Source organism: Gopherus flavomarginatus, chromosome 1 (genome assembly GCF_025201925.1).
Source record: "Gopherus flavomarginatus isolate rGopFla2 chromosome 1, rGopFla2.mat.asm, whole genome shotgun sequence".
Taxonomy (NCBI): Eukaryota; Metazoa; Chordata; order Testudines; family Testudinidae; genus Gopherus; species Gopherus flavomarginatus.
The window spans coordinates 163,310,434-163,323,770 of NC_066617.1; the positions used below are offsets into that span (position 1 = coordinate 163,310,434).

The 13,337-nt window shown below is 42.3% G+C and overlaps 1 protein-coding gene across 16 annotated transcripts in view; it reads left to right on the forward strand.

The window, feature by feature from the left end:
• The window catches only part of ZBTB20 (zinc finger and BTB domain containing 20), a 670,053-nt gene that overhangs the window by 302,129 nt on the left and 354,587 nt on the right, over nucleotides 1-13,337 (forward strand). Inside the window, exon 1 of one of the 16 annotated variants that reach the window (XM_050957939.1) lies at nucleotides 860-931. The exons of the other annotated variants lie outside the window; for them this stretch is intronic. The gene's annotated coding sequence lies outside the window, so the exon portion shown is untranslated. Of the gene's footprint in view, nucleotides 1-859; nucleotides 932-13,337 lie in introns of those variants that run through there. 16 annotated transcript variants of the gene reach the window in all.

Below are 13,337 nucleotides of genomic sequence, written 5' to 3' on the forward strand. Positions count from 1 at the left end.
TTTAATGTACAGATGGGGGGGAAATATATCCACTTAAAAAGCAGCACTACCAATGAAGCACAGAAAGCATGGATAAAATACAAGGAAATCTATGGAGCCATCAGAATCTATGCTGCAGCCTGAGTTCTGAGTCTGGGAGTTAATATTCATTTTTCACTTGGAGGATACTCAGAAGCTTATTTTCTGTAATATTTATAAAGGAATATTGTGAGTCCCTGAGTTTGTTGATTAGGCATAGTTTGCCAGTGCAGGGAGGTATTTTTCTTTTACATGCAGAGTAAATCTTATAAAGATAAATGCCATTTTTGATGCTGTATTTATTACAAAATTGGCTCATAATTCTCCCCAGCTCATTCAAAAAGGAGGTGAATAGATCTGCAGCTGTTTTATTTAGCAGGACCAAAGACCTAGGTCTGGTTTGGTTAGGCTGCAAAACAGATACATAGAAGGCTCACTTTCTCAAACTGGAAGCCTTCAATTGAGTGATAATCCTCTGCTACAGTATAGAAGAGATCTGGATATACACAGATATCTTAATAAAAAAGTTCATATCCATTGAGCTGTTCATTGAAAATGTTCCCTAATGAACTGGTATGGATAAGCCATATACTAATGGAAAGCTAGCTCATAGTGTGTAGATGCCCACAATTGCTTTGTTTTTTCAAGTCAGTCAGCTGGTGACCATCTGGCACATCCAATAGATCATGGGACTTTCTTACTAGCTGCAGCTAGTTTATTTTGCACAGATCGCCTGGGCATGAGTGTTCATAGCCAAGACATGGATGGTGCATAGTGGGGTTTAGGAAGCAGAGTTTTCTGTTGATTTCTTCATACCGCTTTCTTGTTTTGCCAGAAACAGATGGAATTTGATTTTCTTGCAATTGCTATGGACCGAGAATAACAACTCTGAAATCGATGAGGATGTGGAAAGGTACAACTACAAAAACACGCAGGCACTAACAATCTGGACACTGAGAGCATAAAAATGTAACTTAACATGCAGAATTACCATGACTGGTGCATAATTTATTGTCTACACTCGAATCATATGATAGTTTATGAGACTATGCTCTCCTAGTAGCCATTAGAGGTACCTTTTAGCTATCCATTAAAATTATATAGAATGATCTATTTACAGGCAAAGGCTCAGATCCTCAGTTGGTATAAATTGACTCAGCTTCACTGAAGTCCTGCACTGATTTACATGAGCTGAGGATCTGGCCCAGGATCTTTACCTACAAGTGTCAGGTCTCCTAGTGGTATGTATTACTTGTGTGGTGGGCAATTAAAAGTAACTAGGAATGCATGAAACATTTCTTTCCATTTTCTTCATTGATGGTCTTCTGGACCCTTTTGCTTATCTTGATAATAACCAGACAAAATCTGAAGTCCTTTACAAATTTTCTTCTCAATCCTTATTCACTCAAAGCTCCCATTGACTTCATTAGGTATTTTACCCAAGCAAGGAACAAGTAAAAAGTTAGTAAAGTATTACAGGGTTTGGTGCATTCAGCTGAAGGAGAGATGAAGGGGCAGATTGCTTCAATTGCAAAATCTGAAGAGCTTTTGAATATTGCAAATCCTGTTGTGACCTTTTCCTAAAGCATTCTGTACATACCTTCAGTGGAAACATTTTGTTTTGTCAGCAATCAAAGCTGAAAGATTTAATTTCAAGATACCTCACCTGGAATCAAGCTTGAAAGAACAGAGGATAATTTCTCCCCCTCCTCTGCCCCTCTAATTTAGTAATCTTGTGTGCTGGACAGTCATACTGTTTCCTTATAAACACCACGTGGGACAGAGATATTGTAAATCCTTCCTGATGTTGATGCAGTGGGAATGAGGCACTGCGTTATGCTAGCAAAGCCTGTTTTTTGTTTTGAAATCTGTATTTCTTACATGTTAATAGATTAGATAAAGACAGGTTACCTTGACTATTTATAACCATGCACAGTGTTAACTGGATTGTGGAAAGCCATTGATGCTTTTGTAAAACACAAAAACAGTTTTAAAATTGAAGAATGGACTTGTGGTTAAAGCCCGGTCTGGGAATCAGAAGCATTCCCAGATTTGCCAGGTGTTGCTATGTGACCCTGGTGCATGTCACCACTCTGTGCCTCAGTTTCCCTATCTCATAAATCGGGTTGTTAATGCAGGGGTATTGATTTATTAATGCTTGTAAACTGCTCTGGTTTGGATAAAAGGCACCACCGACATAAAGTATTATTAATTGATGTTATATTTAACACACTTAACATAATATATTACATCTCTTTTGAGGGTATATATGTTACAGAAAGTGCAGGTGACTCAAGTGGAAATAATTATGGATATGTCTTTAATTGGGAAGAACAGATTCTTAATCAGTGCATCACAGTTACAGTCCCCAGGATGTCTTCCTGTAGACTTATGACTTAACTTAGTTCATCTGACTAACATATGGGCTAAGAACTAAGAGCATCTTCTGAGTCTGGGGAACATATGCAATTACTTTTGGCATAGGTGTCTGGGTGTTCTCTTCTTCTCTTTCATGGTCTTGTCCAAGCATTCATCTGTGACTTAAATTTCAAAAAGCAAAATCATTCTGAAAGGCATGTTGGTAGGTTTTTTTCTTCTAAGTGGTAGGTGGAATGGAAAGGAGTATGGTGGTTCCTAAGTATCTCTGATCACTTAGATTTTCAACTATTCCCAATAAATGTAATACTCATGCTAGTCTTATTACATTGAAGTTTATGGGAGTTTTGCCACTGAGTTCATCAGGATTTGGAATTTTAGGGCTCCGTACTACAAGGTATAGAGTATTGCTATGAAGGGTTTAGCATGCATAGTGAAGTCACTGCCTGCCTAGGGTGCTCAACGCATCCACAGAGCTGCTCAGAGTCATGTGGCATTGGGCCCTTAATGTGTAATCTCAGTGCTTGTATATGTTGTGTAAACCTATGACTCTGTCCTAGACAGAGAGGATGTGTGTGCATTGTTTACAGTGTTGCCAACTGTCACAATTTTATTGTGAGTATTGCAATTTCTGTTGTTTTTCTTAAAGCCTCAGCTCTTAGAGTTAGGTGATTAGGTGAGAATCTCAGCTTTTTAAAAAAAAAAAAAGTTGTGGAGGAAACCTTGAATGTGTGACCCCAAGGTAACCTAAAGGCTCAGAAACTAGAAGGCAGGAAAAAAGAACCCAACACCGATTTTGTTTTAATCTAATGATTTTTAGTCAGTCTCAGGATTTTGGTGGCCTGATTCATTCAACACTTGGAGTTGGCTATGTTGCACTTACATTATATTTTCATTTTGGCCCTGGGGTGGATTAGTGATCTGAGCACCAGGTTTGCAGTCCTTTGCCATTTCAGCAAATGAAGTTCAAATCTCCACAGCAGCAACTTAGTCCTTTATCCTTTTGAGGTATATAAATTAACTGCCTGGTAGTATACTAGATGTTTGTATTTCAGCTGAGGTCCTAAAACTGTGGCCCTCACTGCTTTTGTGGGTGAAATTTACCTCTCTGCAGAGCGCTAGTAAAGCAGTGGGACTTTGTTAGGCATTGTGCTGGCTCTCTGAACCAGCATGAATGTTACCCTATGTGAATATTGGAGGGACACAGATTAAAAATGTGCTTTTTCTGTGTATCTATCTACATGCATATGCACATATAGATAAATAATTGATCTTTGTTACTAAGGACTGGCTGAGCAAAGTGAGGTCTAACAGGCAACTTGATGGCATTTCTCTATTTGTCTGTCTGTTTGCTAGAGGTTTAGCTCAATGTCCTTGGGAAAAATTTCCTCCTTCTTTCCCCACTTCAGTGCAGCATGTTTTGTACAATTTGTCTGTCTAGCTGGCTCCAGAGGTGGCTTCACCGGGGTTGTGGGCTGATGGAATATTTCCTTGCATTTCATTAGAAATGTGATTGAGAATCTTTATATACATAACAGTAGGTCTTTAAAGTGAGATTTTGTTCACATACTATGGTTAGAGGTGGATTAGGGGAGCTGGGGACTTAATCTTTTGTCTGTAACAGTATTCAGGGCCTTGAACTGGTCTATGTTTTGTCAGCAGGGCTATCAGAAACTCTTCAAACTAACTCCATATAGTTTTCACAATACTATGATGAGAAAGGGCTATCTAAGAGCAGACTGTAAAATAGAATAAAAAATAACCACTGCACCCAGGCTTTTTGCTTCAGCTGTTCTTTTCCTGTCTTCTCTTGGGCTCTGTTTCTTCATTTTTGTCTCCAATTCTTCATGTCATTTCACGGCAACAAGCATGCACATTAATTCTTAGTGAATATTGATGAACTAAAAGCCAAGCTTTATGCCCTAGTTCCAGAGACTCACTGCCCACTGACCACTTGTCTGATCTGAGGAAACAGTTAATCTCTGTGGGCATGTAAACTTTAGCTAAAAATGCTGTCTGATGTAGGGTGTAATAGGCTTTTGCTTGCTAGATGATTCAGGAAGAAACCTTTTGATCTTCAATCTTGTGAGAATCTGAGGTGAAATCCTGGCCCCAATTTCATCCCTGGTGGTCCTGTCTAGCTAAAAACTTTCACTGCTAGCCATCTCTCCCACCAAGAGCAAAAGCTATGTTCAATGTATGAATCCAGGTCCAAACATTGCAGTTGATTCTTTTCTTTATAATGACTCAACTGTTACATCCAAACACCCCTGAACATTTGGGCATTCACAAGCCAGATTCATCTGATAAATACCTGGATTTTAGAGCTTGGATCCATCCCTAATTAAGATTTTTTTTAAATTGATCGATAGTCCTGCTAATAGTGAGTTTGGGAAGTGAGAGTAACCACTGGAACAACTTACCAGGGGATGTGGTGGTTTTTCTGTCACTTGAACTCTGAATTGAGATTGGATGTCTTTCTAAAAGCTATGCCCTAGTTCAGCCACAAGTTAGTGGGCTCCATGCAAGTATCACTGAGTGAATTCTTATGCCCTGTGTTATGCAGGAGGTCAAACTAGGTGATAATAAAGATCCATTCTGGCTTTAACATATGTGAATCTTTTTACAGCTGTCTATTAATTCTTTTTTCTATAGAATCAATTTTAAAAATAGCTACAAAAAAGTTTCACAACTACAATAACTTGTTTTCCTGATCATTTGTTTAGTTTATTATTATTTTAGTTTATAAATTATTTGTATTGCAATAGCATCTGGAATCCCCAGACAAGATCAGGGTCCCACTGCAGTAAGTGGTATGCAAATACTGAGTAGGAGCCCATCCCTGCCCTAAAGAGTTTACGGTTTAAATAAATAAGGCAGACAGTGATAGACACTGTATAAACAAAAATGTCAAAGGATGTGTCTGAGATTTTGAGTTGGTCAAATTACAGAGATGGGGCCAAGCAATGAAGTTCTAATCCAGATTCAGAAACCAATTCCTCACACTCAGAACCCCAGGGGTTTGGTTTGTGCTCATTTCTAACATAAAATGAAACCATTTCAATCCTAACTGCATACACACTGCTTGCCCCATCTTCACCCTGCCATTTTGAGTCTTCGTACTCGTATAAGTTAGATACAGAGCTGATTGGAAAAAAATTCCCTGTGAAAAGCTTTGATTTTTTTATTGGAAACACACGCCTGCACATATTCCATGAATATTCAGATGAAAACTTCTTGGTGGTTGTTTGAAAACTTCTGAATTTTCAACTGAGAATTTCCTGACCGAAATGATACAATTTTCAAGGAAAATAGACACTTCTGGGGAAAAAATCCCAATTTTCTGTTGAAAAATACAGTTTTGAACAGCCCTAGTTGGGAAACAAATGAAAAAAGGTTGGTCCTTGATTCACATCTTTTGTGTTTGGTATGGCTTGAAAAATACACCCAACATCTGCAAACCCAAGGCAACATCTGCAAACCCAAGGCAACATCTGCAAACCCAAGGACTGAACCCACTAGCCAGGATGAAGATACCTGGTTTTGTTTTTTATCACTTGCTGTTTCTTTGCTTTAAGAATGTTGTTGGTCTCCCCCGCCTCCATCCTTTTCCTTGTGGATCTGTAGGGGTTTTCCCCCTGGGATCCACTTCAGAGAGGTTTAGCAATTTGATCCACAAGCATGGGGTTCGCTGTGTGCCTGCTGTCTCCTGCACTGAAGGATGTGTTGCTGAGTGTAGGTAATGTTATTGGTTGTATTAATATAAAATCTGCCTCTTGAATGAGCAGATCTGTAGTGATTTTCCTGCCCAAGAGTAGTTTGTGAATCGTTCAGCACAGGAAGGACTCGGTCAAGGTGGCTTTTGTTCAAGTTTTATTCTTGTTTACACCTGCTACTAAAGTACAAATGTCCCCCCTTCTTTCACAATGAGACACCAGTGTGTGATCTCTCCCATTAGGGGAAGGTAGTTCCTGCTATTAGGATGATTCCATTCGTCTGCAAGAACCCAAATGTGGGGCATGTTATGTCATTCTGGTGCCAGGTTTATGCGGCTCTGAATACCCCTGAACAGCCCTTGAACTTGGTTTTAAAGTACCACATAGATGAGGCAGATTTTACTGTATTTGCTACCTTGGAAAATATGAAATGTTTTCTTTGTGGTGACCCTGATTCTGCATATGCACTACTGGCTTGGGGGTCCCTGATAAGAATGTGGGACCACTGTATAGTGGGGAGCAGGGGTGTTGGGACATCCAAGGGGCCAGCAGGAGACAGAGCCTGCATCTGCACTGCCAGATTCTGTCTCCTCCCACCACTGCCATACATGGTCTGCCATTGTCCAGGGAAAAGCACCCCCCCAGGTGCCCTCTGTCGTGACTCCATCACTTATACCTGGACAGAAGCGAGTCCTGGAGTTTGAGCTGCACCTCTCTGCAGAGAAAGCAGAGAGAGGTACTAGAGATATAGGTGAAGAACAGACCAATGAGACAGATTTATGCAGCACTATTTCTAAAAAGACTAAAACTTTGGTGTCGCCTGAGCTGCTGGCAGTGGCTGAGGATGGAGCTGTGTGCCCTGAGAAGGAGAATAATGTTGTGTGGGGTGATAGCTCCATGCCCGGCATTGCCAGTGGGATACTGTCCTCCTCTGGCATGGTGAGTCCTCAAGCCCTGATCCTGTATGCTGCAGGGATGATGCTGAGTCCCAACCCACTGCCTTCCCCTCTTGAGACTAAAGATATGCTATCTGCTCGCAGTGAAACTTTCTCCCTCATGAATTATGAGAATGTTACAATGGTGGCTGAATGCTTTAATACCAAATTATAAGACTTGAATTTCACTGAGATGTTTGCTGTGTTTTGGGAACATTGGCGGCAGCATAAGCCTCTGTATGAAACACTGGTGGGAAAGTGTATTAGACAGTAGTGAGATGTCAGAAAGATCCAGATCCAACTGTTCTTCCTTAACTGTACCCGGCTGCCACGCAGTCCTTGCATTTGGCCATGAGTGTCCTGGAATGAGACATCTTGGACCTTCATGGCAACCTTGATTTGGAAAACCCAGTGCAGAGTCACCAAACCTTAACTGAGAAGTACCAGCTCCTGAGATGTTTGATGGAAGAGATGGGCAAGGAGCCCTGATTCAGGTCCATTATACTCTGTTGCATGCTATTGGCACTTCCACCACGTTCTTTTTCGGGTTGGAAAAAAAGTCTATGGGCCTTCAGCAGATTTTTTTCCCCTATGACTGTCAGATGGTCATCTGATGGCTGACACTGCTGAGATCCATAACACAGCAGGTTGTTTTTATGGTACTCTGTGGTGTGCTGGCAATGGAGGAGCTGCACCAAGAGTTATCCCATCTGACTGGTGAGGAACAGCGGTGTCTGGACACCCCGCTGTTGCTGCAAGAGCTCTCTGTTTCAGTCCACCAGTTCTCTGCAGAGAACGCTAGGTGCCCTAGGTATTGATGGTCTGCTATATGAAATTTACTTGTATTTCTGTCATATTATCAGTCCTTACTCTTTTTCTGCTGGTGCTGGAGCAAATCCAGGAGAAAGAACTGCCCCTCAGTTGCTGCAGGACAGTGATCACCCTGCTGCACAAAAAGAGGACTTCTGTGACTTACAGAACTGGAGACCTATTTCCCTTCTCTTATCTGATTATCAGATTTTATCCGGAACCTAGCCAATTGACTGAAGGACTGTCTGGGCTCTTTACACACCCTGGTCAAATATATTGTATTCCTAATGGCTGTATTTTGAGTTATTTGTTTTTAATTTGTGATGTTTTTACTGTTAGCAAACTTCGTAATCTGATGTGGGGCTTGTTTCAATGGACCAGAGGAAGGCCTTTGATAGAGTTAACCATAGTTATCTTTTAAAAACATTAGAAGCTTTGAGGATTGAGCAGTGTTCTCTTCATATATTTCTTTACTGTACTATAACATTTGTATTGTCCTAAAAATAAATGCAGCTCTTAGCCACTGCTTCCCAATTTGCAGAGGCATTCGTCAGAGGTATCCTCTGTCTGGGATGCTGCGTGCTTTGAGTTTGGAGCCATTCCTGCACCACCTCCCCCGCGAAGCTGTCTTACTGGCCTTTCTGTGCTATGGTGCCGGATGCCTCTCTGGTTCATCCGTCTGCCAGTGCTGATGATATCTCCGTTTTTTATCACATCTGACAGTGACGTGCAGGCACTTTGTGCTTGTTTACAAGTGTATGAACAGGCATCTTCTGCCCACACTAATTGGGCTAAGAGCAATTCGATTTTACTGGGCTCCTGGCAGTGCAGCCCTTTGTTGTCTCAACAATTGCCATGGGGCAACTCTCGGATTAAGGTATTGAGGGTCTTTTTCAGATCAACAGTAACAATATATGTTAAGGAACTGAGAAGGGGCTGAGGAGACAGTTCGGAGCGCTTGCAGAAATACTACCACCTCCTTCTTAGACTTTCTTTTGCGGGGGTGGGTTTTGATTGCCAGCAGCCTTATGACCTCCATGTGTGTCTGGACCCTTCCTGGGCTTTTAGGACTGGATTCAGAGGCATATTTACCATTTCTTTTGGAATCGTTACCACTGGTTGTGCCCTCCTTTGCTGTTCCTGCCATTAGATGAAAGGGGTCAGGGGCTCACTGATTTAGTCAGGATTGCAGCCAGTACTTAATTTGTAATTTGTTCCAGGGCTTGCCTGGGATGAGGCCCGGCACCTCTAGGCTTGGCAATTCATAGCCCCGGCACCTCTGGGCCTGCCACATCAGCTATGAATGTAAAAAAATTTCTGGAGACCTGGCACCTAATTTCTTGATCTCCAGCACCTCTTTCATTACAAATTAAGCAGTCGTTGCGGCCTTTCATTTCTGGCCTGTTCAGTGGTTGCTGTACTCTGACTGACTCCCCACTGATCTGGAAGTCCCTTGCCTTCTTTCTCCTCCATCATGCTAGTGGGATGGGCTTTTACTCACCAATTTTTTTGGCACCTGGTTGATTACAGAGTCTATATTTGCTTCCATTCTATAGTGCCCTTTTTTAATGCCTGGCGTCTGCTGTGAAGTGTGCATCTGGACCAGGCCTTTTCCAGTTTATGGCTCTTGGAAGAGCCACTGTTCCTCCAGTTTCCTTCAGGAACCTGTTTTCTGCCTTTCCTCAGGCTGGGTTAACCAAACTGTCTCATCTGATGGTGCCTAGCTTGTCAAACTGGAAGTTGGCAATACCTCTTATTGTTTAGGCCAGAATCTAGTCTCTGTATTTTTTGGATAAGGTCCTTTCTGAACTCCAGGCAGCGCTACCTCAGCAGGCTGCTCAATATTTGCAGAATGTTTTTTTTTTCAGGGATTATTCCCTCAGGGGGGAATCCTGTATTCCCCTCACTCCCCTTCTGTGGATGAGATCCTTGTGCAGTCAGGCAGATTGTTGTCCTGCAAGGGTTTGGTGAATGTTGCTTTAGCAAGTGTGACCAAGAAACAGCTTTGTGGTATGTGTGTCAAAGTGCAAGGTTATGCTGCCACCCTTTTTGATCTCCCAGATACAGCCTGGAGGATGCCTCTGTCCTGAGTAACTCTGTTTTCGGCTTGGAATGTGTTGTACAAACCTTTTCCTGAGTATCCAGTGACTTGCAATGGAAGGTCCCTGCATAGCATCATAGCAACCAATTGTTTTGGGCACCATATTACCTCTGAGGTGTCTGCACAGTGCCCCTTCTGTTCGATTTCAGACACAGCATTTCATTTTTTCCTACCTTGCCTCTGTTTGATTCATCCTTTTTTTCTTTTTCTTTTTCTTTTTTTAAGCTGCTTTTCAGTGGTTTGGGTCTGGTTTTCTCAAAGCTTCTGTTTGTTTTCGGAGTGAGATACAATGCTCACATTTGTCTGGTTTCCTGCCTGGCTAAATTTTTACTGGGTCAAGCAAACCTAGCCTTTTTTGAAATCTCATCAGAACAGAGAGGCCAGGGTGGAGTGGTGTGATGTGCTTGGGCTGTTCTACACATGGGCTGTGTCCAGGCTGTTTACACCTTTGATGAACTAACTTGTAACCTGGACACTTTTCAGTTAACTTGGTGTGTAAACAATATTTTGAGTGAACTTGGTGATGATGCTACTTTAGTGATCCATGTTTAATGTTCACTTAAGACATGTTTTTTCATTATTTTATTCATATATTTTTATGCATATATTGTAATTTTACAACATTTTAAAATAGTTTTAATGTGATTTTATGTGAATAAGGGTGTTTTTCATGTTATGTCTCTCTCCCCATCCCCACCCCATAGCCTCCCATTCCAGAGTCTCCTGACTGCTGTGAGGAGGGGGAAAGCAGAAATTTCCATCACTGCCCCCCATTCCGCTTCCATTTTGGGGTTATCCTCCCCAGTGAATATCCTCAGTGTCTGCCTCTACTGTTGTTTTCTCAGGTAGCAGCAGAGTGAAATTGACCTGCTTCCTATCAGTTTCACAGCTGCCTGGAAAATGATAAATGGCAATATTGGTTTGTTTTCACTTTGGTGCAGCTGGGTAAAGCTATGGGCAGAACCAGAGGTGCTGGAGCTGTCTCTCTGCAGACTCAGAAAGACAGCATCAGTTTTCACTTAGTTCATGATTGGACAGGTATATTGTACAACCATAAAAACTAGAAATTTAGGGCGAGATCCTCAGCTGATGTAAATCAGCATAGCTCTATTGGCTACAAAGAAGTAATGCCGATTTCCACTATCCGGGAATATTACCCTTTCATTTTTTACATGAAAATGTAGGTACTTTAGAAACCAATGGCACTTGCCCAGGAAAGCTGCCTATCTGTCACAGACAAGTGGGTTTTTCAAACCCTGCAGATTAAAATTCAGGCAACAGAGAAAGTGATGAGTATATCCTGCAGGTACTGTATAATGTGGGACTGGGGGGGGGGGATTTTGTATTAACAGGTTGTTTAAATGTAATCAATCTGCATTTACTTCAGCTACAAATAAAATAAAGGGAAGGGTATAACCTCACAAATGCTTCTTGATCTGATGTTATTTTCTGCAAGTTAGACAGCTGTGCAGGCCCCGTCAGCTGGTGCTCAGGACTAGCTATCAAATCGTGAATCTGCGGACTTGCTCTTCAAATCCCAGCACTAATCGCAATGATAAAGAGCTGCCTTTCGATTAATCCTGCCCTGGACTTTAGACGAAAGATACTGCAGTTTAATTACTGAGTGAAATCCACTTTGTCTGATCTGCCAGTCTGCACTGTAATGTCATAATATAATCACCACTGCCCCTGTCTGAAGCTCTAGGGTTGTGGAGTCCAAGGACCTGTTTGCTTGGAAGGAATAAAATGATATTCAAACAACCACCAGTTTCAGTGTTGTAATTACCAAAACCTTGTTTGCATCTGTCTGTCTGTTGTTATTGCCATTGGTTTCTTAAGACACTAAGAGACAGGGAGAGATAGTGATGGAAAAAGACAGCAACCTGATGGGTACTGAGAAAGGTGTGGGAGGGCTTGCCTTCAGAAAGTAATCCGTATAAAATATTGTGGCTAATTAAATTGGGGCTTTTTCTAATACATTTCCCATTGACTTCAGTGACTCCTACAGGTTCAAGCAGAGTCAACCATCTGCTGTGTCTCCTTGCAATTAAAATCTAGTGACTGAATTAGATGAACACTCATGGCTTCAGCTGATGTTTTGGGGGAGGGGAGAGGTTGTGCGTGCATGTGTGAATTCACTGCTTGTGACTGATAGCCCCAGAGTGTGAAATCAGCTCTTTACCCACACAAGAGTTACAGCATGGTTGGTTTTGTCTCACTGGCCTATTAACAAGACTCATCGCTGACTTGGAGGGACCATTTCTTTGGGCTGGGGAGAGCTCATTGCTTGGTGCGGTGAACTGCTGATTGCTTTGTGCAAGAGGCTAAGTGCTCTCCAGTTCTAGGGTAACGAACAGGAATAACAGGTGCTCAACATATCTCAGGATTAGTTCCCCAATCTCTGTGGCCTGTTTGCTGAGAGTGCCAACAGGAGCACCAATCAGTGTCAGCTGGGCCTTCTTTTTAATGTGCCATGGACACTTGTACTCTGGGAAGAGTACTGCAACCCCACACTCATTTTACAGAGGTCACTGAACAGTCACCAAAGAGCAACAACTTTTGGTCACTAGTGAACATGGCTTAATTTGGACCAGTGACCAAGAGGTGAAAGGCTTCAAATATCCTAGTACGAATTTTATTTGGGTATTTTTCTATCCATTCCAAAGCAGCTGCTGAAAGTGTTAAGAGATTCAAGCATGCCTATCTCACCCCTGGAAAATAGTTTACTCCAATAGAGAGTTGCCAGATGTGCTCACTGCTAGGCAAAAAACAAATCAAGCCCTACCCCTATCTCCTACTAAACTGTCCACACCTCCTAAGGCAGAGCGCACCCTCCCACCCAAATGCTGTTTAGCTGCATAGGGAGGTTCTCCTCCTTGATGGCATATCTTGAACACCTGGGCTCTCTTCTCTCCTTCCTTTCCCTACCACATCTGTTCTTTCATCCCTTTTCTTTCCCTCTCCTCCCCTCCACTGATTGTCTTGCACCTCATCATCTTCCCATTGTCTGTTCTCTGCTCCAGCTCCCCCTCTGTGCCTTCACCCCTTCCTTCCGACCTTGCTTTCTGACTCTTCTCTCTGCTTTTCCCATCCAGATCCTCATTAGGTTCCTCCTTCCCTAACATTATGTTCCCTTCATCCCACACCTTGCAATTTGCCCCCCTCACTCTCTGTTTTATGCCACCTAACCTTCTCTCTGGTTCCTCTACTGGCTCTCCCCTGCCCATTCACTTCACCTGATAACGCCTACAATTTCCATCTCTGTCCCTCTGTTTTCAGAGTGGACACAGTGGATCCCTACCCATAGTTTGATCACTCTTCCCATGCTGATTCCACATCACAGGATTGACTTGCTTGGCACTTTTGTCAGTCTTGAGAAGT